The 24,861-nt window shown below is 36.3% G+C and overlaps 1 protein-coding gene and 1 pseudogene across 2 annotated transcripts in view; one reads left to right on the top strand and one right to left on the bottom strand.

The window, feature by feature from the left end:
• The window catches only part of LOC307191450 (uncharacterized protein), a 447,023-nt gene that overhangs the window by 373,022 nt on the left and 49,140 nt on the right, over positions 1-24,861 (top strand). The window lies entirely within an intron of this gene.
• LOC307191449 (protein ILRUN-like) overlaps positions 22,370-24,861 on the bottom strand; it is a 294,049-nt pseudogene continuing 291,557 nt past the window's right edge. The window contains exon 4 of the transcript XR_013831763.1: positions 22,370-24,039. The product of XR_013831763.1 is annotated as a protein ILRUN-like (transcript). The remainder of the gene's footprint in view (positions 24,040-24,861) is intronic.

The following is a 24,861-nucleotide window of genomic DNA, read 5'->3' as shown; positions in this document are numbered from 1 at the left end:
GCATCATTTTTTTTAAAATCAAATTTTAGATTTTTAAAAATTGAAATATAGTTGATTTACAATGTTGTGTTAGTTTCAAGTGTACAGCAAAATAATTCTGTTACACAGTACATACATATATATATTCTTTTTGTACATTCTCTTCCAGTATAGCTTATTACAAGATATTGAGTATAGTTCCCTGTGCTATACAGTAGGTCCTTATTGGTTATCTATTTTATATACAGTAGTGTGTATATTTTAATCCCAAACTCCTAATTTATCCCTCCCCCTTTCCCCTTTGGTAACTGTAAGTTTGTTTTCTATGTCTGTGAGTCTATTCCTGTTTTGTAAATAAATTCATTTGTATAATTTTTTGAGAGTCCACATGTAAGTGATATTATATGATATTTGTCTTTGTCTGATTTACTTCACTTACTGTGATAATCTCAAATCCATCCATGTTGCTACATACGGCATTATTTCTTTATGGTTGAGTAATATTCCATTGTATATATGTACCATGTTTTCTTTATCCATTCATCTGTCGATGGACATTTAGGGTGCTTCCATGTCTTGGCTATTGTAAATAGTGCTGCAGTGAACATTGGAGCGCATGTATCTTTTCAAAGTATGGTTTTCTATGGATATATGCCCAGGAGTGGGATTGCTGGATCACATGGTAGCTCTATGTTTAGTTTTTGAAGGAACCTCCATACTGTTCTCCGTAGTGGTCGTACCAATTTACATTCCCACTGACAGCAAAGGAGGATTCCCTTTTCTCCACACCCTGTTATCATAGATTAATAGAGTTACTGTTGGAAGTACCTTTAGGAACTTGATTCTCCTTCTTAATTTGTGGGATGATATACAACATTTTACTGTATTTTAATTGTGTCTTAATCATAGAAAGCTAATGCTTTATAAAACTTATTCTCTGCCAAGTAACACTTGAAGTATCTTAGGTATAGCAACTTAATTAATGTTAAAAACAATCTGATGAATTGGGAGATTGGGATTGACATATATAAACCAATATGTATGAAATAGATAACTAATAAGAACCTGCTGTATAAAAAAATAAATAAAATTCAAATAACCCCCCCCAAACCCCAATCTGATAAAGTAAGCACAATAATAATCCCCATTTAAAATTGAGAAAGCAAAGGAAAAGAGAGGCTAATGTATTTCTCTGTTAACCAGCAGAGTCAGAATTCAAACCTAGGCAGGATGACTTGAGTCTCAACAGCTAATGAGCATTCATTTCCGCTTACTAGAAGTGGTATGTATTAGTATTAACAGCCCAAGTGAATTACAGACACTTTGAACACTGACATCATGAGGGGCTTCACTGTTAAGACATCCTGATTTATTCGGATACTTGCCAACTAGATATTTTGCTTTAGAATTCTTGAGGATGATACGCTTTATGCAGTAACACCAGATGAGGCTGGTGCAACAGAAGTCCACAAAGGTTTTGATAGTCTCCAGAGAAGCCCTGATCCTACTCTGGCTCTTTCTTCATTCAGCCTTTCTGTTTGTTTTTCTATAAATTCTTCCCCTACTTCCCAAATTGTTTGGGAGAAATATATTCACTCAGTATAAATTTGGAGGTTTGAAAAAATACCATTTAGTGAGTAGTTAATAACTGTTAGTTTTTCTCAGAATATACATTTATGAAGTGAACGCCTTCAAACGGGCTCTATAAATTGTACTGAATTTGGCTGTGAAATATCAGGGAGATGAATGGAACAATCTGAGACTTGAGTATGTTCAGAGAAATATGAGGAGTTTTACCAAAGCTTTTTAAATAAAAGTATAAAGGCTAGCTAATAAAATGAATGATCTCTGACATGCAAGTGAATTATGTGGGCACACGTAAGGAATACAGTATTAAATGAAGAGCATAGGAGAGACTTTTGTGAAGTCAACTACCTGCATTTTCAAGGTCTCCTTGACACTTTACATACAATAATCTTATTGAATTAATTTTCTTCAATAATCTCGCATACCCAAGGTTAACTGCAAGTAACAGTTAACATTTGGGAAAACGATTCCCCTTTAAGTCCAGAAAATATTCAGCAGCAGCATCTGTGGTGTCTGGGAAAGGTGACACATCCTTCTGATGACCTCAGTGATAGCTTCATTAAACATTTCGGTTCGCACCACTGACTTGCAACTGATTTCCTCTGAGGTTGCAGGGTACCACTAGGCTTTCATCAAAAGGAACCTGATCTTCTGCCCAGTTCTCCACATGCTGCTTCGACCCTGTACGCTGTCACTTACATGGGAATTAGAACTGACTTGAAGAAATACTTTGCCAGGGAGAGTTAATAATTTAAGCCCAAGAAGGGGGGAAGATGCTGGCAGTTGTGTTTCATGAGCCTCTAAAAATCAGTAGGATCTGTATAAATTGCCATATTATAGGTGCACAGGTTAATTTAGAGCCAAGGTATCTGCTTGGCACTCCAGTTTTACATGGGTACCTCGGGGCTTTGCCAGGCACCACCACCTATATCAATTCCTGCTCTTAACGGTTCTGGCTGTCATTGAACCTTTTTACAGTCCTGCTAAGTCATTAGCACCTGGGACTCAGGAAGGCCACAATGTACAGCTGCTGAGTTGCCCTGGAGTTGTGCAACGTGGCATCCTTTCTGTGCTCTACTGTGTTCTATGCAAAAGGAGAATGCCTCACCCTCTTTTTGTGTTGCACTATGTTAAACAGGTACACGCCCCTGTGTCTTTATGATTAAAATCTCCCAGAGTTACTAATGAAAAAGAAATCTTCGATTTTTCTTTCCTGCAGCCCTAATTCTAAAAGGAAGGTAGGGTAAACCTAAGCCCGAGAGGCTTTATCGCATGGGTCCTAACATTTACGTTTATTTTTTCATCTTTATATGTTCTTTCTTAGGAGCTTCTTAGTCCTTTATTTAGTGTCAAATGGAAATGGTTGAGATGATCCACCTATGTAGTCACTGTCTCTGATGACGGATATTGGCAACCATGATCTGCAGTTCACAATTATTATCTATCGTTGCATCCTGCTGAATGATGTGATTTAAGGGTGCACCTTCAGTGTGCTGGAATGGGGAATGATAGCAGAATTCTTTGACTTTGCCTGTGGATTAACTGTTGTCCTTTGTATGGAGATAGTGTAGGTTGACCTTTTAACTTTGGAAATGTGACCATATTTTCTAAGAGTTCAGATAAAATATAGAAAACCAGAATGCTTACAAACACCAAAGCCAGCGTGACCAAGACACCACTGAAAAAGAAGGCCAAGTAACTCTTACTTTAATGACAGATGGAAGGACATATATAACTAGGTTAGGGAGATAAGTAACAGAACATTTGTTATCGGGCATGGTGCCGAAGGAGAGGTGAAGGCGTGTATGCAGACTGCATCTCACAAGTCTTGGAAAGACAGGCAAATACATCTAAATAAATCTAAAAGACACCAATGCTCCGTTGGAAATCGTGGCTGCTGAACTAGCTTGGGAACACCCCACTGACGAACATGCAGTATCATCTTGTTACCTCGATTACTGTGTGAAAGCCAGTGAGGTTACGTTTCCTGATTAAGTAACTGCAACTAAAACGCTCTGTGGGAAAACAAAAGGGGAACTTTTGATCATACATAGGTTACCCCTTTACATTATAAAGTTCATTCTGTCAAATCTAGCTGGTTTCCTTTTCAGCATTGGGAATATTATGACCATGTTTTTATTTTCATTTTTTAAAATTTCTTTTCTTGAAGTATAGTTGATTGACAATGTTGTGTTAAATTCTGCTGTACAGCAAAGTGATTCAGATACATATATATATATATATTTTTTTTAATATCCTTTTCCGTTATGGTTTATCACAGGATATTGAATATAGTTCCCTGTGCTATACAGTAGGACCTTGTTGTTTATCCATCCTATATGTAATAGTTTGCATCTGTTAATCCCAATCTCCCACTCCATCTCTCCCCCACCCTACTCCACCTTGGCAACCACAAGTCTGCTCTCTATGTCTGTGAGTCTGTTTCTGTTTTGTAGAAACATTCATGTGTGTCATAATTTAGATTCCACATGTAAGCGATATCATATGGTATTTATCTTTCTCTTTCTGACTTAGCTTCGCTTACCATGATAATCTCTAGGTCCATCCATGTTGCTGTAAATGGCATTATTTCATCTTTTTTTATAGCTCAGTAGTATTCCACTGTATTTATACACCACGTCATCTTCGGCCATTCATCTGTCGATGGACATTTAGGTTGTTTCCATGGCTTAGCTATTGTAAATAGTGCTGAAATGAACATTGGGGTGCATGTATCTTTTCGAATTATAGTTTTGTCTAGATATATGCCCCAGGGTGGGATTGCTGGATCATATATGATCATATTTTTTATGTGCATGTATGTGCCACATTGAAACTAATTTTTCTCATATTATGCTGGAGACATTAAGCTCATTCACATTTATTGGTAGGTTTAGTTCAACTGCATTGTAATTTATAATTATGGGCCTTTTGTTTTATGTGCTATGTTTCTTTATCTATAGGATGTGCATTCTCTGCTCTTTTATAAAAAAAAACTGGATATTGAAGAAGGTTGAATGGTTTGTCTAGGGGCCACCTTGGTACTTAGATCTCCTCTAGTGACTTTAATTCCCTCTTTTCTTATTTTATCTTTCACTATCTGCTTTATCACTTTTTTGGGGGGGTGGCATCCTTAAATACATAGTTATTGTCTATAAACAATGAGTTTTTTGTGGTTTTTCTGTTTTCCTCCCCCTTCTCCTCCCAAATTTTAGCTGCATTATTTCTGTTATCAAAATACATAACATGAAGGTAATCAAAAGGCACAAGCTTCCAGTTATAAAATAAGTTGTGGGGATGTAACGTACAGCATGCTGACTGTAGTTAATATCGTGTATTTTGCAAGCTGCTAAGAGAGTAAATCTTAAAGGTTCTCATCACGATGAAAAAACATTGTGACTGTGTGGTGATGGATGTTAGCTAGACTAATAGTGGGGTCATTTCATAATATATGCATATGTTGAATTACTGTATTGTATACCTGAAACTAATAAAATGTTATATGTCACTTTTATCTCAATTAAAAAATATATAACCTTTTTACAGTAGTCTCCCACGTCTCTCTCCCTTTATGGGTATATTCATGCTTTTTAAAAAATTCTTGCTATCCTTTTTTGAAAATTTCACAGTCATAATTTAGTTGGGTGAAGCTTGTGCTTTTATAAGAAATCCATTTTGATTTTTAATTTTTGATTTCTGATCCCAAGTGACTTTTCATATGTTCGAATGCTTGTTTCAGTATTTTAAATTCTGTTCAGTGGGTAGATTTATACTTTTCTTTGGGTTGATGCTGTTTTTGTATACGTGGGGGTGGGGGGGTGCCTTATTTAAGTTGCATGTAAGTTTTTTTTACCGATTTTCTGCAGTACATCTCTGTGGGCTTTTCTTGTTTTCATTCTGGATGATGTCCAGATATTTTACATGCTTTTTATTTTAATGGCAACATTTTCTGTCAGTCTGGCAAAGGAGAGTAATTTAGCACTGTTTTGTTGTTTGCTTTTGGTGTTGCAGGAGAGGTTGACAGCCTTTCCACATGTAGAACTCTGCATTTTCCACTTTCTCTTGCTGTTTTCCCTTTCACTACCTAATTGACAGAGCTCACGCCTTCCTTTCGTTTTTTCCTGTTCCTGTTCAGGAGCTCTGTGTTGGGAAGACTTTTTTTTTTTTTTGCAGTCATGCCTTTTGTTCCCCCAACACAAGCCTTGGATGAGATAAGAAAACACATCTAAATAAAGAAAAAATATTTTGTCTCCCCCAGAGACACTAATGCTCAGTTAAAAATCGTGGTCACTGAAGTAGTGAAGCAGTTTGGGAATATCCTACTAATGAACAGACATTATCATCTTGTTCCCCTGATTATTCCATGAAATTTAGAAAGTCACATTTGCTGATTAAGAAACTTGCCCCATTAAGCAACTTACCTCTTTAAAATTGGACGCCTGAAATGGAGTGTATCTCTTTAAATCCTGCACCTGTCTCTTTTTATAGTGTTGGGCTCTTTAAGGGCAAGTACTTTGCAATCTCCTTCCTGGAGGTTTGTTGTATGATCGTCTTTTTGCCTTTTCCCCTTAGTATCTTCAAATTTAGTGTCGATTTCATCTTTCTCTAGTTGCTTCAACTCCCCCTCAGGCTCCTTAGTTAGCGTCCCTCCTCCATGTTTCTCTGCCACAAAGCACGGAGGTGCCTGGCGATGGTCGGGAGCATTTGGTACCGTGGCACCGATCCTCTCGTGCTCTTTCTCTTCTTCATTAACACTAAATTTGCATTGTCCACCTTCAGGTAATGTTAAAGGTGTGACTTTGCCTAGACTTTTCACAGGTAAACAGTGCAGTTAACCCTGTCCTCTGGGAGTCAGGGCGATCTTTCATACACAGTCTCCGTGGTCAATAGCCCCTCCAAAGCTTTTTTCCTCTGAGTTTATAATTTCCTTGGCAATACAGATCTCTTAAAATTTAGTAAGCACCTAAACTTGTGCTTCCAGCCAGTTCAATTTTGCTTTTTGGTCCCCTCTTCCTCCCTTAACCCAGCAGTGGCCCTAAAGCAGATGTGCAGGCCACCCTTTTACTCTGGTTTTGTGATCCTTGATTCACTTTATGCAAGCGAGGGTCTTTTCTGGCTCTTTTTTGCTCAAAGCCATTTAACATTTAATCTCTCTGGTTAGGGTCTGAAAATATTCAGCTTTTCCAGTTCTTCAAATGTCTGATACTTTTCGTTTTTACGTGCTGAGTGACCCATTCTTTTTTGTTGAGCTCTTTTTAGTATTAGCAAGAACACCCTAAGTGCCAGGATTTTAAAATCACTTTTGCTAGACCTCCTAACCCACTAGGCACACGGTTGACCTCTAATATCATGACAGCAAGAGTTTGGCTAGAAATCTTGCTGCTGTATATCATGGATCACAGCATCTCTATCCTTCATTACCAATTTCCTTTTCACACTGTAAGCCATGGTTCAGCAAATAACTACCTGTGGGCCAAATCTGGCCTTTGGCCTGTTGCTGTAAATGAAATGGTGTTGGAACACAGCCATGTTCATTCATTTATGTACTGGTCTATGGCTGAGTACAGGATTGTTGAGCAGTTACAACAGAGACCATAGAGGCCTGAAAGCCTAAAATATTTACACGCTGGTCCTTTGCAACATTTGCTGACCGTTGCCACATACGTTATGGTTTTGTTACAGAAGAACACCTCTTCAAAATTCAAATTTCTGGATTATTTGGAGTGAATGAGTCATTCTTCTGTAACTGATGAACTCTGAAATCTCGGGGTCTTGACATCATAAAAGTATATATTTTCACTAACGTGAAGTCCAGTGCCAGGTGGATTCCTGGGCAGTTTTTCTCCAAATGTTGACTTGGGATCCAAAGTTCTTTGATCATGTGACACTGACATTCTGGAGTTTTTTTTACTACCAGCCACATAGGGGAGAGAGAAGAGGGAAGACAACATGATAGATAATTACATTGGCATGGAAAATATACCCACTGCTTTTATTCATATTTTATTGGTCAGCATAGTCACATGACTAACCTTATTGCAGGAGAGGCTGGAAAATGAGTTTGCAGGTATATTTCATGTTAACTCTCCAGGTATCTTTAATAGGCAGATACCCAGCACAGCTCCTTTACCTCTCCTTTTGCAGTTTTTAATTTGTTTATGGCCACACAGAAGTTTCTATGCTTTGTGTTGAGATCAGCCATAGCCTTAAACGTTTGTGTAGTGGTTTTAAAATATGTCCACACATTCTCTGGTACTCTTTCTTTTACAAGGTGGAGTTTAATTCCCATCTACGTGATTGTTGGCTGTGTGTATTATTCTAGGTGTCTCTGGTATTTGGACAGTGTCTGATATATAGCATATGTTTCTTGTTGTTGAACAGAAAACAGAATTTTGCACAATTTATTGAAAAGCATACTGCCACAGAACTTGATAAATACTGTACTCAAAGTGAGCTTCAAAGAATTGCAGATGGAAAACTAAGACAATTCTGTAAAAAGTAATAGATAACTAGAAACAAAAAAATATAAAAATGTACAATGCAAGGAACAAGATGGCCATGAAAAAGAGAAGAGGATTAGATGAACCTGGACAAACAGGCGTCCAGAAACAAAAGGAAAAGTGATGGTTCCTTATTCATGCTGAATAAAGAATCTCACCAGATGCCTAGAGAGAAACTAAATATCGACATCTGAGTGCATTCATGACTCATTGCATATATTAATATTTAATTTAATTGTCTTCTTTATAAAACTCCAAGTTGGAAAATACAAGCGTTTTTCATGTTAGCTTGTGTGAAGCATAAAGCAACATTTAATAATGTCGGTGAGTAATGTGGTATATAACTGAGATCAGAGCTATTTTATATAAAGAGATCAGGAAAGGCTTCTCTGATAAAAAGCACTTTTGAGGTTGAGTTCAATAGGAACTAAGGAACTGAGGTTTGTGGGTACCTGGAAAAACAGTGTTCCAGCAGAGGGAAGAATAAGTGCAAAGGTCCTGAGGCAGGAACGTGTTTGTCATGTTTGAGGAAAAGCAAAGGATCCAGAAAAATAGATGGAGTAACCAAGGAGAGGTTCATAATTATTTAGGTCAGAGGAATAGTAACAGTTATCCCTTGTAAAGCTACGGTTAAAAAAAAAATTTAACTTTCAGTGAGGTAGGAAATTTGAAAACATTACAGTGCTTTGAGCAGAGCAGGGGAAATATTTGGCTTATATTTAAAAAAATATTTGGGCAGTTCTGTGAGGACTATAGGAGGGTGTTAGGATGTTACTGCAATAGTTGATATACACAAATGATAGTGTCTTCTACTAAGTACATAGTAGTGAAGCAGGAAGAAAGTTAGATTCTTATATATCATCTTAGAATATCATCATCCACAACTTAATTACAGCTTTTTCTAAAACACAGAGTTCATAGGTAATCCTGTAGTACTAAGAGATTGTCACTTCCACAAGAGAAGGCATCTCAGTACCTAGAATAGTTTCTGTCATGTGTGAATTCTTCAGTAAATATGTGTGGAATGAATGAATAAATAAATGAATGACTGAAAGAATGAATAGGTGAATACCACATATTTTATGCTTGTTGCAACCAGTTATATCAATATTATGGTCGCATTCTAGGCTAACTCTGTGTAACATGGCTAAAATATATTTATTTCCATTTCTCAACTCTGCATTTCTTTTTGCTGTTTTGACTGTGATCTTCATAATTAAAGGTTACGATGCCCTTTGACAAAGAAATAAACTGCATAAGTCTTACTGAACTTTACATAATTGCTCACTATCTCACTAGATTTTTATAAGCAAATAATATATCTTCTGAGGGGACTTGACTGCAAGGACACTGTAATATGACTTGTATGCGAGGTTTTCTTTTTTGTACTGACTCACATAAAACTCATCCAATCCATTGAACTCATTCCAGAAACAAGATGAAGTATAAATCAATAAGCAAAAACTATTGATAATAATGAGTACTCATTTAAAAGACTTTTATGTAATGAGAGTAAACCCCTATTGAAACACAATTACGTATCCATAAAAATTTATCTTCCTTTCACTCTTTAGCAGCTCCAATCCTGGGAAAAGTTTTATTTTTTGTATCTGTTAAGTTTATTAGTTTACATAATTCTCATCACTGCTGAGGTTCCTGCTTATTTGTAGGGAGATTATACTTTGCATTGATTCCATATCCCTTTTTGTTTTAAAAGCAATTATTTCAAACGATTATCAGGTCAAAACATATGAAATTTTTTAAGGGCAAAATGGGAGAATAGTGGCGATTTTATATAGTTCAACCAAATGTTTCTCTTTGTCCTAGCAATGAATTCATGCATTGTGGTCCCATAACTGCTGAAATTTGAGGCTTCTTTCAAGGAGAAGGAAGTTTAAGCCATAGCTATTTTATGGTCTAGCTCATCCTTTATTCTACCCTTCAGAGACCATAAGATTACTGGAGCCTTATCAGAGTTGCAGTGATCCTGGGTATTTAATTAATCTAGAGCCAGGCAGAGAAAACTGAGGAATTAGCATTATATTAATCATATTCTCTCAATTCCTGTTGACTTCTGTGTAAGCTAGGATTAATTTTCTGCTGGGAAGGACTGACCTTGTCTTGATTTACGATGTAACAATGCTCTCTGCTAAGGGAAATATTCAATTAAAATCAAAATAACCACAGCAACAATTGTACCAGTAAAAAATACTCTTAACCAAAATCAAAATACCTATTGCATAAAATTTACTCTTTTTTCCTGGAACTCTTTGCTGTAGTGTTTTGCAAGATCTTTTATGTCAATATAGGGCTACGTACTGCATTCTTTCAAATATTGTAAGCTGAAAAGTTTCTTAGGATGTGCAGATTTCTATTCGGTAAATAGTCTATAAGCCACAAAATAAACATAAACAAACAAAACGAAAACCAACTGATGTAACAGTTGCTAAAAAGTGATGAGAAAACTCTGGTAGATATCAGAGAGGAAGGATTTATGTTCTACGATTTACCTTTTACCAATCCATTTTTTATGATTTGTCTATGTTTTACATTCCACGTAACAGAAATTACTTATTCACAAAGGTATTGAGTGACTATATTGTGATGGATTTTTAAAAAAAATTTTTCAAAGTGAAAGATCAAGTAGAACATTTAATTAAACTAATATTCAGCTGTTTAAGACATTTTAGTTGATGCCGTGGGGGACGGAAAGAAAGGACTCCCCTCAAAGAAATTATAATAAACTTTGGAAGACAGGCCCAAAGCACAGAAGTGAAAACCTACAAAACTACGAAAAATTTTAAAATATTTCTTTTCAGCATGAGAGGGCGTATCACATAGCAGTGGTGATTAATCATAATTAATTTTGCAAATAATAACTCCCTTAAAATCTTAGCCTTGGGAGAATTTACTTCAGGTATGTGGTCAGTGGTGAGAGAAATTTTAAACTCTAACAAGGTATTATATTTGCAATACATTTGCCATATCTCATCCTAAAGGCATGAATCCACCTGACTGGGAAAGCATGGGGACAATTTTATAAAAAGATGTGAGTGGTTTTTAAGAAAAGCACACTCTATATTCATAGTTTTATAGTGCCTGCAGAAACTAATAAAATTGGGCTTATCTTGTTATCTACACTTCTATCACTGACAGAGAGGAATAAGGCAGGGGAATGGAGCCTACCGATTAGAAGATTTTCAGCATTCTTCTCAATCTCCTTGAAAACTGAGGTGTAAAAACACTTAAGTTAGTGTCTGCCTGTTGTTCAGTAGTGCTAAAATCCTAATTTAATTTAAAGGATAATTGGTCTACTCTTTATCAGTGTTGATTTTAAATTCTATTTCCATAGCTAATTCTCATAGTGAAGGTTTCCTGTTTGTTTCTTCATTTTAAGCAGGCTGATCTATTAAATATTTTTCCTTCCTTCTCTGATGAATAGGATGTAAACTTGAAACTCTTTTAATTATATTTTTCCTTATTTTGCTATGATTTCATGCCTGCTATAGATGTAAATATAAAAAAAAACCTCTTGAAGCAGATGCCTAATATAGACTGGGTTGGTCCTTTGCACGTTTTCAATCAGATTATAATCGTTTCTCTAAACACATACCTGTACACAGCTGAAAACCTTACACAAATTTGATGGCAGTCAAACTAAAATAGTCAGGGCTGTGCGATTGATTTCTGTTGCCCCAGATACAGGAAAGATCATGATCTGAATGCTCTACAGAGTCAATCAGTTACAGGAGGCCACCTTTTCTGCAACCTAAGTGCCCTCGTACTGGTAACTAAGAAAGGTCACTTGAGTTTTTTTTACCACTCAGGGCTTGCTTGATTAAAAGGTATTCTATTTAAGTATTCTCTCATGAGAATCTCACTGAAATTAATTTATAAAATCTATATATTAAGTACAAACTTCTTCTGGCAAGTATAAGCTTATCAGACAGTGGAAAACGACGGAGTAGAAAGTGGTGCTTTGCCAAAAAAGTCTTCTGCGTATCTTTGTTTCTTTTGCTAGATTCTTTTCACTACATTTCCCAGTATTCTTTGTGACGAAGAATCTTTATCATGTACATGATGAACTTCTTTAAGCAGATGCTTCCTTTGATACTTGAAAATCCAAAATGAAAATAGTATGTGCTGCTCAGGAAGGCATATATTTCTGCAGCAGGCATCCTGCCGTCTGTTCCCTGACTTAAAAATTGTCCAGCACTAAGTAGCTTCAGTAGAATTCTGCTGAATTATGAATAGTCAGAAAAAAATACATTAAAGAAAAATTGGCTCGCTATTTGCCTTATCAGGGTTCAGTCAGATTTGCTATTTTCCATTTACATTTGTCCACATATTCTCTTAATGTAGGTGAAACACTGAATTTCATCAGAGTAGAATTATTTCCAGCACAGTATTAGTTCTCTCATAATGTGGACTAAAAAAATGACTAAACTCAGTGGAAACACTCCATAATGCGCTCTGTGAGGGCTGGTTATGCAAAATCAGAACTTATGCTTTATAGTTTTCATTTTATATATTTAAATATAGCTTACTAAGAAATGTCTAGGGAGATTGGTATAAAAGCAATTTAAAAAACCCTAATCTCAGACATAATCCCAAAAGGGCCCAGCAACTTTATGGCTTCTTAGTGAAGTACCGTAGTTTCAGCAAAGAGAAATTAGTTAAGACAACTTTATCATATGGGTCATGAACTTTGTAAGTTTGATCGAAGATAGGAACAGGGTGATGAAAATGACATAAGGATAGTTATAAAGCAACAAGGCAAATAGAAAATAGAGTAAAATCCCAGAAAATCATGCTAGCAGTCCTAGATTTGAAAGCCTGAGGGCCAGAGGTGGAGATGAACAGTGGGAAAGATGGTTATCACAGATGGAGCCCGTTTTATTGCCGTGCAGTAGAAAGTTCAAAGACTGTAGCAGCAAGGATATAAAAACAAGTACGAGGCCATGACAATAATGTCTGACGTGGCTTTCCAGTGTGCACTGGGGGTGGGAAGCAAGGGGATAGGGCAAGCCACGGGAAAACAGAGAGCACACTGCTAAGAAACACTTTTAGTCTATAGTTTTACAATCAGAGATTTCTGTATATGCATTAAAAAAAAAGAAAAAACCCCTGCAGATAAAAGAGCATGCTGTTTGAATTTTATGATCAGAGTTCCTTTAAAATTGGAAGTTTTATGTCAAGATATGATGGGACTTTCTAGAAAAATATTGATTCAATAGGCAGAAATTAGAGGAAAGTCTAGAAATACCTGTGCTATCTACGTGCAGAATAGAGAATACAAGACTAAATATGGGGCTTCCCTGGTGGCGCAGTGGTTGAGAGTCCGCCTGCCGATGCAGGGGACACGGGTTCGTGCCCCGGTCTGGGAAGATCCCACATGCCGCGGAGCGGCTGGGCCCATGAGCCGTGGCCGCTGAGCCTGCGCATCCGGAGCCTGTGCTCCACAACAGGAGAGGCCACAACAGTGAGAGAGGCTCTCGTACCGCAAAAACAAACAAACAAACAAAAAAACCAAACTAAATATGGAAACACGGCATTTTGAGAAATGGGTTTAAGGAATAAAAGTAAATATGTATAGAACAACATTCCTTTCCCATGAATGCCTAAGGTCTCTGCTGCTTCTCTAAATATAGCAGGAGGCAAAGTAGCTGAAGTGATGGTACAAAATTTCATCACCAAGACCTACACGAATTTTTCCGGTAGCCTGATGCCTATGTTGTGTCTAGAGTAGAAGAAATTCCTAGATTTTGTTACTGTCACTCCAACTCACCACCTACTTGCCTGTGAATGTGGAAGAGATCAACAAAATGAAGAGAGTAATCACAGGACTAACTTTTCCTGAGAGAAGTGGAGACTCGGGAGAGCAGGACCAGTGGACTTGATGCCAAAAACGCGGCCTCTGTGAACCGGTGCTGAATCAGATTTCAGAGAGCAAGTTTTGGGTGAAGTAGAAAAGAATAGCTTTATTGCTTTGCCAGGCAAAGGGGAACACAGTGGCTCATGCCTCCAAAAACTGTGTGTCCCAACCCGGGAGGATGTGGTGAGGAGTTTTGTAGCAATGATTCAAGGGCGGGGTTGCTGATAAGATTTGGGTGTGTGCAGGGCCCAGCACACCTTTAGTCTGGTCCCAGTTTAATCTCTTGAAGAGCTTCTCTGGTTCCTTTGATCTGGACTCAGGTGGTCTTCTCTGGAATGAAGAATGCTACAGCTTCCATTTGTTGAGGGTTTTAGTTCTGTAAAGAGCTCAAAGATAGTGCTATGTGTATCCCTGGAGGTGGAACCAGGACTCTGCCCCAGGGCCGCACTATTGTTTCCTGACAGCTCCTCCCTTGTCTCTGCATCCCCTCCCTTCCCTGATTAGCAACTATTTGAATGTGCCCTTTGGGACTCAGGGAAGGTCATAGAGGCTGGAGTCTATTCCCTACAAACAAGAGATGGGGGGCACAGAAAGGCATCTGTGCCCAGGAGCCCCACAAGGTCCTGCTTGGTTTCAGACTCACCTTGCACTGGGAAATGGGTATTAATCGTGAGGGCACACAATGGCTCCAAAGCCTAAATATGCGTCCAATTTAGAGAAGTGAGCCTTGTATAGCAGTTAAAACAGAATTAAAACGCAATGTGATATTTTGCTTCTGGGAAGATGGAATAGATGTTCTTTCCCTTATTCTTCCAGCTACTGACAACTAAAAACTCTGGACTTTCTATGTAAAATGAACATTAAAAAGACTGAAAGGTGGAAAGATGTCAGACAAGCTAGGAACATCAGGGCCCAAGAAACAGCAGGGCAGCGGGGATGTATCAGTGGAGGCCTAGAGGGGAGCTGAGACCCCCACCAAGGGCAAGGAAGATTATGAGTTAAGCACTGAGAGGTTGCAATGTTAGACAGGGCTTCTTTCTGCTGCTTCTGCTTTGAGTCAACTTAGGTAATAAATACTATGTAATTGCATATCTACATTTTCCACACTCCTTCCATTCGATATCACTTTAGGTGTTGGGTTCTCCCAGCAGGCAAACTGCATCGAGCGGCCAGCAGCTGTCAGGCTGGCAGAACCCACCATCCTTAGACAGTGATCCATACTGGAATATATCCTGAATTTTCTGACCATCAATAACAAGGAATGATGTCATGAATGCTGCAGCAAAAAAAAAAAAAAAAAAAAATTAAAAGAGAAAAAATGAGACTATCTTCCATCTTCTCAAAAGCCAAAAATTGGTTAGGGAAGATTTAAGAGACAGAGGAGGCCCTAGTTGATCACCTGGTTGGCCAAGTATATTCCTCCCTGCCCCAAACTATTACAGCAGCTCTATCTCCTTCTGATGTTCAGGGTCAGTTACTCCTGTCCAATGGTTACCCTTTTCCTTGCCTTCTTGTGTGCATAAGATCAAAGTGACCGTGCAGTGGGCGAAACTTAAAATTTAATGTAACATTTACAAAAATTCTGGTGCAAGTGCTTTTCCTTGTGGGAACAAGAGACAGAAAGCACAGATTCTTCAAGTCATAGGAAATGATTATAAGCAGGACACCGCTGTTTCCAAACTTTGGTTCCCAGAACCACGTATTCTCTCTATTGGGAGCAGCGTATATATAGAATAATGGTTCTCGACTTAGAGTATAGACTGCATGCCGGAGGATGGTGTATCAGGAAGGATGGTAAAGATCATAGGCAATATGTCTAACTTGTCCTTTGTGCTGCACCTTCAAAAAGCAGTCTCATCACTCTATCAAGCCAGCAGCTGCTGGTGGTACAGTATGTGATAGCACCAGTGTATCCCATGATCTGCTGCACCCCATTTTCTTTCAATTGGGTGCCTTATGTTAGATTTATGCAGTACGTCAGGTTCATGGACAAAAACACTACGTATCCTTGGATAGAGGCACTGGCTGAGAGACTGTATATGCAGGAATGTTGCACATAGACCCATACCCAGAATATTTGATTCAAGAAGAATCAGTGCTGCTTCCACAAAAACACAAGGTCCACGTGATCCAAAGCCACCCTCAAAGGACGGTATCACATGCTGGGGGCTCTGTACCCGGTAAGTTCAGCTGTCATCAGGAGCAGTAGCTAGATCAGCCAGGGCAGACAGGAGCCATGCTGTCCCTTATTGGCTACATTTTCAATGTCTGTAATATAATATCCAACTCAAGGAACTGACATTGGTATAAGGTATCTGTGTAGTTTCAAGTAACTTTATCACGTGTAAATACATGTAGTCACCACTGCAATCAATACAGAATTACTGTATTACCACAATGATGTCCCTCATAATACCTCTTCATAGACACACCTACCTCCTTCTACCCACCCTTCTCAACCCTTGCAATCACTAATGTGTTTTCCATCTCTATACTTTTGTTGTTTGGAAAATCTTATATAAATAGAATCATGCAGTATGTGACCCTTTGAATCTGTTTACATAATAAGATGCAACCAATAAGGGATGCAGGGTGAAGGTTACACGGAAACTTTCTATACTGTCTTTGCAACTTCCTATTACTCTAAATGATTTCAAAATTAAAAAAATAAAACATATGTTCAAGTTTTGATAATAACAATACATTTTATTTTTGAAAAATAAAGAAACTCACTGTCTAAAGCCTTATTTTCCAGTATAATTTTAACTAAATGAGGATTTTATCAGGAATATTTGGAAATAGAGATTGAATAGAATTTTTAGAAACTAAGCTATAACAGAAAGGAGTTCAAGAGTTTTTGCTTTCTTAATTGATTTCTATCTTTTAGTTAATCACACAGTAGGTAGGTGTGATTAACTAAAAGATAGAATGGGGCTATATATGGAAAAATGTTTTAAATGTTCCACACTTGACACATACACACTACTACATATAACATGAATAACAAGAACTTACTGTATAGCACAGGGAACTCTACTCAATACTCTGTAATGGCCTATATGGGAAAAGAATCTAAAAAAGAGTGGATATATGTGTATGTATAACAGATTCATTTTGCTGTACACCTGAAACTGACACAACATTGTAAATCAACTATACCCCAATAAAAATATTTTTTAAAATGTCCCATACTTGGTCCTAAAGAACAAAAATAAATATGTCCCAATGCATGTTATAGGCTCTTTGTGAATTTTTGCATATTAAGTAAAAGATATGTGAAGTCTATATTGGTAAAACACGGTAAGCATAGCATAAAACACTTGAGTTATGGAAAATCCAGATTCATTTAAAAATTAAAGACGACTTTCCAAATAACACCATTAAATCATTTTGATTAATCTCTTAATGATATAAAGTTAATTACTTGTGATCTCCTTTGGCGACTTGTTTTTAAGCTGGAAAGTCAAAGGACTGGGAAACCAGGCTATAGTTTTTTCAAAAAACAAATCAAAAACACAAAAATGCTCTGCTATGTATTAAATAATGTATTGTTACGTTTACTTTTCATTTGACTTTTCCGATTTTTTTTTCCCCCAGAGTATATTTGTTCTGATGTCTGAGTCCTTGTATGTTTGGTGCAAACAATAGCAACGGGCCACGCAGTGCTGTTCAAAACTCAGCCATGAGCAGTAGCGACAAGTGTATCACAATTGTGGGTGGGCTTTGAGGGAGGATCCCTAATATTTGGGTTTGGTTCTTTTAATCTACATCATAAAGAAAGCCTCAACATATTTAAGATTATAAACAATTTCTAACCATTTTTCTGCAATCTAATGGATCATCTCATACATCTTCTTTGGGCACCATTTCTTTTATGTTATGATTTGTCATTTGCTGCCAGTTTCGCTTCCTGTTTGTTTAGACAACAGTAAGAATCTGACACGAACACTCATGCTTATAGTAATGAAATTTTAAAAAATCAATTTTAGATATGTTGCACAGCTTGACATTTTATTTTAAATGGTATCTGATAGAAGAAAATGGAATGTAAATTGTTTGGACATTAGATCAATTTTATATTCAGATTCAAATAACATTTGCTGAGCAATAACAAAGAGATTGCCACTGTATGTATTAAGCACTCCACGTAATCTGTTTTAAATAACCCTTATAGTATCTATGTAAGGTATTACTAGCATCTGATTTTATGCATAAAGAAATTGAGACTGAGAAGAGAAATAATTTCTAAGTATCTTAAACATAAGAAGAAAAGCAGCCTTTTAAAATTTTCCTGATTCCTGAAATGTATTTGATTGCATGTTTATGTAAACCTCTAATTTCTGCCTTATACAAGACATAATTACAATAACGCAATGAGACTGATTTGTGACTGCAGTTTACGGAAATCAGACTAACTGCATTTAAACCACCAGCTGGAGAAAAGACATATACCTCTATTTTTGATGTATGGTTTACTCACAAAAGGCATTTGATAGAAAGATATCTATATCTGTGTTTATTTCTTTGCAATCTAGAATTAGTTATATATTTATTTTCAAGTAAACTTGTGAACTACTCTTATTTAGGACTGGTCTATTAAGGAATCATCAATAGGTATCAGTTTTCACAGTTGCTTTAATATCACATTCAAAGACTCCCTTCAGATCCTTTTGCATTTCACTTCATCTCTCACTAGTCTTGCTTTAATTGTTCTGTGTTAAAGCTCTTTTATCTATTTGTTTCAAGTTTTAAATCCATCTTGAATATCTTATTAAATTCAATCATGCATTCTCTTTGGTCAAAAAAGATAACTAATAGAAGTGGTTTAAAAGAGCTTAAAATGAGTAGAGAGACTTTTTCAAAATTAAGTGCTATTACTAACATTTAATAAGAAATAGAGATGCAACAGAAAAAAATAAATATTTTTGGCAAAGATTGTTTTCAAAAATGGTGTCAAAATAGAGAGTCTGGAACTTTATGCAGAATAAAACACGTGCCTTAACTTGAGCGTATGCAACTTACTCATTTCAAACTTGAATGAATGGCCAGTGTTTAGGGAAAAAAAATAGTACAGATATATAAAAGAAGTGGCAACTATTGAGAAGTAGGACAGCAGAATATAATTCCTCTATTGTAAAGTACAGGTATTTCTTAAAAAATACGTTTGTCCCGTTTGAAAATGGGAAAAATGCATTTGGTGCCATGTAGACCTTTGAGATAGCTCCTGTTTCTAAGAGGAGGCTGAGAAACTATGGGCAGAGCAGGTATTTTGGCAAGTTTACTGGGATTAGTGGAAAAAATTGGTGATGAACACCCTCTCAGGATGAGGGCGTCTGACTTATTACCCATGCTTTAGGATGGTTTCCAAAAAGACTACACTTGGGAAATAAAGATGAATTTAGAAATACAGTGGTCTTAAAGTCCTATTTTCAAAGTATCTCAAAACTTCTTTTTTTGTTGTTAATTTTTATTTTATATTGGAGTATATTTGATTTACAATGTTGTGTTAGTTTCAGGTGTACAGGAAAGTGATTTAGTTATACATATATTCATTCTTTTTCAGCTTTTTCCCCCATATAGGTTATTACAGAGTGTTAAGTTCCCTGTGCTATACAGTAGATCCTTGTTGATTACCTGTTTTATATTTAGTAGTGTGTTAACACCAAACTCCCAATTTATCCCTCCCCTCCACCTTTCCCCTTTGGTAACCTCAAGTGTGTTTTTGAAGTGTGTGAGACTGTTTCTATTTGTAAGTAAGTTCATTTGTATCATTTTTTTAGATTCCATGTATAAGTGATATATGCTATTTGTCTTTCTCTGCCTTACTTCCCTTACTATGATAATCTCTAAGTCCATCCATGTTGCTGCAAATGGCATTATTTGATTTTTTTATGGCTGAGTAATATTCCATTGTATATATGTACCATGCTTTCTTTATCCAAACATCTGTCGATGGACACTTAGGTTGCTTCCATGTCTTCCCTATTGTAAATAGGGCTGCAAAGAAAATTGGGGTGTATGTTTTCGAAGTACGGTTTTCTCTGGACAGATGCCTGGGAGTGGGATTGCTGAATCATATGATAGTTGTATTTTTAGTTTTGAAAGGAACCTCCATACTGTCCTCCATAGTGGCTGTATCAATTTACATTCCCACCAACAGTGTAGGAGGGTTCCCTTTTCTCCACACACCCTCTAGCATTTATTGTCTGTAGACTTTTTGATGATGGCCATTCTGGCCTTTGTGGGGGGATACCTCATTTAGATTTGATTTGCATTTGTCCAGTAATTAGTGATGATGCACATCTTTTCATGTGCCTATTGTCTTCTTTGGAGAAATGTCTCTTTAGATCTTCTGCCTATGTTTTGATTGGGTTGTTTTCTTAATATTGAGCTGCATGAGCTGTTTGTGTATTTGGGAGATTAATCCCTTGTCGGTCTCATCATTTGCAAATGTTTTCTCCCATTCTATGGGTTGTCTTTTCATGGAGTTTATGGTTTCCTTTGTTGTGCAAAAGCTGTTAAGTTTAATTTGGTCCCGTTTGTTTATTTTTATTTGCATTACTACAGGAGGTGGATCCAAAAGAATACTGCTGCAATTTATGCCAGAGAGTTTTATAGTATTTAGGTCTTTAATCCATTTTGAGTTTATCTTTGTGTATGGTGTCAGAGAATGTTCCAATTTCATTCTTTTACATGTAGCTGTCCTATTTTTCCAGCACCACTTATTGAAAAGACTGTCTTTCTTTTCTCTATTGTATAGTCTTGCCTCCTTCATTAAAGATTAGGTGACCATAGGTGTGTGGGTTTATTTCTGGGCTTTCTATCCTGTTCCACTGATCTATAGTTCTGCTTTTGTGCCAGTTTTGTGCCAGTACCATACTGTTTTGATTACTGTAGCTTTGTAGTATAGTCTGAAGCCAGGGAGCCTGATTCCTCCAGCTCTGTTTTTTTCCCTCAAGACTGCTTTGGCTATTCAGGGTCTTTTGTGTGTCTGTACAAATTTCAAGATTTTTTGTTCCAGATCTGCAAAAAATGCCATTGGTCATTTGATAGGGATTGCATTGAATCTGTAGAGTGCCTTGGGCAGTATACCTATTTATGATAGTACCATTATGAGAGGACGGGGAAGGGAATCATCTGCACTGTTTTTTGTTTTCTTTTCTTGCACTTTTTCTAGGAATTACAGCTCAAATACAAAAATACATGAAGTATGAAATAAAGGATTGGGATAAAGATACATTGTACTAATATTAAACAGAAAATTGAGTATAGCTCTTTCATAGTGATTAAAGGGATTAATCCCCAGGAAGATATAACAATTATAAATATGTTTGTGCCCCTAATAACATATCCTCAGAAGATAATACAAAATTTAACATTAATAAAAGGAAAAAATGGCAAATCTAAAATCACAAAGATTTTACTATACCTCTTTAAATGTTTGCTCTTTAAATGTTTGAATAGGAAGTCAAAAATAAGGATATAGAAACTTTGAAAAAGATGTATCAACTTAATATAATTGAAGTATATAGAATAGGCTCCAAACTCCACCGCCTCCTGCCAAAGTGCAAAACAAACACTCATTCTTTTCAAGTTCAAGTTCATTTGGCATATTTATACAACCTGCTAGGCCAAAAAGGGAATTCTGAAATAAATTCTAAGAATTACACAGATAATCATTCATACAGATTATATTTCTAGTCCCATGGAAATTAAGGTCGAAATAAAAGATAACTACAGTATCTCTTCATATTTGGAAATTAAGCAGTATCATTCTATATAAGCAATGTGTGAAAGAAATTTAAGGGGCAAAGGAGCAAATACAATCTTGAAGGGGAAGGCCAATATGGAATGACTTATTCTAACAGGTATCAAGAATTCTTATTAAGGTGGTACAGTATTTAAACAATGTACTTTTGGTACAAGGATATACAGCAAGACCAATATCGAGTGTCCAAGTAGACCTCCACAAACAGACAGACATATAAAAAAGAGGGCATTGAAGAGCGGTGGAGAAAGATCAGTTTAAAAAGTCGTGTGCTATCTATCACTTGCATATCTATATATGAAAATAATGAAATCTGACCCCTTTCCCCATCTTCCCCCCATACTCAAAAATCAAGTTCAGGTGAATTATCTAAATACGAAAGAAAGAGTAAAACAGGAGTCTTTAGGAAATAAGAGCAGAAAATAAGTTCACAAACTCACTGCAAGGAAAAATTTATAGTTAGAAGTTTTAATCTCGGGTTTAATAAAGGAAATGATTGATAACTTAAAATTAAGCATTTATATGAAAAAAGTTCTTAAGAGATTAAAAATGTAAGACCTACAGGGGGGGAAGATAATAACAGCATATATAACGAAGTTATAGAAATTAGTAAGAAAATACCAGATATGACATTTTTGAAAACCCAGAAATGTATGGAATTATTAACAATGTATTATTCATAACAGAATTTTTAAAACATTCCAAATGTCCAGTAGCCAATGGATAAATACACTGTAACAGTTATACAAATCCTATACAGCAATTAAAAAGGAACATAAAAGAAGAATAAATCTCACAGACACAATTTTGAGAAACAGAACACTGACACAAAAAGATATCAGCTGTGTGATTCTTTACATAAAGAGTTCAAAAACCAGCAAAGCAATTCTGTATTGTTACGTTTCAGGATAGGGGTTACTTTTGGAGAAGAGGTTAGCAGCAGAGAGGAAAAACTGGGGCTCTTCTAAAATGATGGTAAAGTTCTATTATGTCAGATTTACTTGGTGGTAATTTGTACTGTACACTTGTGATTTGTATGCCTTCTATTGTTATGTTATATATCAGTATGAAAAAATAAAATTTACTCCCTACAAGAAATACAAATACTGAAATGTAATAAGTAAGTAATAATCCTCTAGATAAAAGTCAGTCATTCATAGGTGAGGTAATACAGACAAAACAACACTGAGGGGGTCACTTTTTTCACCTATTATTTTGAAAAGAAACATTTTGGTAATGCCCAATATGGCCCAGAACATGGGTTAACAGGGCATTAAGGCTTTAGTGCTAAGACTATGCATTTGTGCCACTGGTTTGGAAAACCATTTAGCAACAGCTACAAAATTAAAAATGCATATATATATATATGTTTGGTTAGAATCTCCACTTCTAGGAATCTTTTCTATGGATATGCTCACACACTTCTATAGAGTCCTATGCACATTACACCATTGTTTTAAGAAAATAAACGAAATCAACTTAAATCTTCAGAGGTAACAAGTTAAATACATTTTGGTTAAATACCCTACAACCCTTTTAAACCACTAACATTTCCATATTTGAACATAGGGATTATAAAACAAAGTACTCAATTTCTACGAAGATAAAGGGAATAGAACTTTCCCTTTGACTTACTTTTATTCTGTCATATGCAGGTTCAGGCCTGTGTACAGGACAGTTAGTATTCTGAATTTAAAGCAGTTGATCATCAGGTAAAGAAAATGAGTAAAATATCGATGAGTTTTAAACTACCGTTTGCATATTTTGCCTACTCGATAATACATATTCAAGATGACGATCTAACATTTAGCTGGAGTTCACTGTCTCTGAATTTTATTTGGGAGAATAAATAAATGCTTATATTCTGTAGTTCCTGACATTTTTCTCATTGCTGATAACACAGTGGCATTTTCAGTGGTACCAGTTTAGAAAGATCCGGCAAATTTAAGATCTGCAGTAAAGTGAAAACAGTGCTATTTTCTTGAGCACTTAAGGTTTTGTTAGACGCTCTCATAAAACCTTCTGAGACTACGGCAGCGATTGCGGTTACTACTTTGTTATTAACACAGCACGTTGATATAGTCTCGTAGAGATATTTATATATATATATGAATTTGTTATGTATCATACATATATATGTAACAAAAGCCCGAGGGAAACACTACCTGCCACTTGGGTTCAGAGCTGTCCTTCAGCTGTTCAAGCTTCAGAAGTGTCTTAGCTTTCTTTGTTCCGCAAGAGGCTTACTGGCATCACAGCACACTGTGCCAAGCTATAGGCAAATCGTTTATCGGCACATCCCTTTGAAACTGTCATTGAACCGCATGGACCTAAGGAGTGATAAGCATTAATAACACCGTGTTCCTTTTATGCCTTCTGCCTTTCAGCTTGCTTGCCAGATTCTTTATCTAAACTTAGGTTTTACAATCCAGACAAAGGCAGTTCCCCTTGCCTTCAAAAGTGGTGCTTAACCTAGCTTGTACAGATGTAGGATTTTTTCTAACTACTTATTTTCTAAAATAATACTTTCTTGTAAATGACCTTGAGCTTTACTTGGAAAGTGTCAGTATCACGGATCACAGAACCTCTGAAAAGAAACACATCATATAAAAAGGCTCTCATTCCCCATCAATTATTGCATATGTTTCTATGCATGGTAAATCGTTGTTACATGTGGCTCCTTTGTGTGAAGCAGGCATGCATACCTGCAGACACCAGACACACTCATTTACAGGCTTCATATTGTCAAGTGCAAAGTGAGTTGCTTGAATTGCCTGTGGAAACGGTTAAAGGTTGAGACATGAGAAATATGTCTTCTGAGGCTTTTTTTGGTATGTTATGTGAGAATTTCAAAATTGTAACTTTATTCTCATCAGTATTTTTATATTTTAGGTATCTTAAATATATACATATATTGAAAACCGCAATATACAAACTGCTTTACTTTTATAAAATTAAAAAATAAGTGAGGTATACTATTTTATTTTGCATAAACATGAAACAGTAAGGACTTGGTTTGAAAGACTGTTTTCTTTGTTGTTGTTTTGAGATATAAAAACAACACTACAAAAACGGTATGAAAATATTTTCCCGTTCATCTCAGATTATTTTTCATGTCCAACATGACAGAATTATGTATACTTATGAAACTA

Source organism: Stenella coeruleoalba (genome assembly GCF_951394435.1).
Source record: "Stenella coeruleoalba genome assembly, chromosome: 9".
Lineage (NCBI taxonomy): Eukaryota > Metazoa > Chordata > Mammalia > Artiodactyla > Delphinidae > Stenella > Stenella coeruleoalba.
The sequence above is the reverse complement of the archived record's forward strand: the minus strand, read 5'-3'. Positions and strand labels throughout refer to the sequence as shown.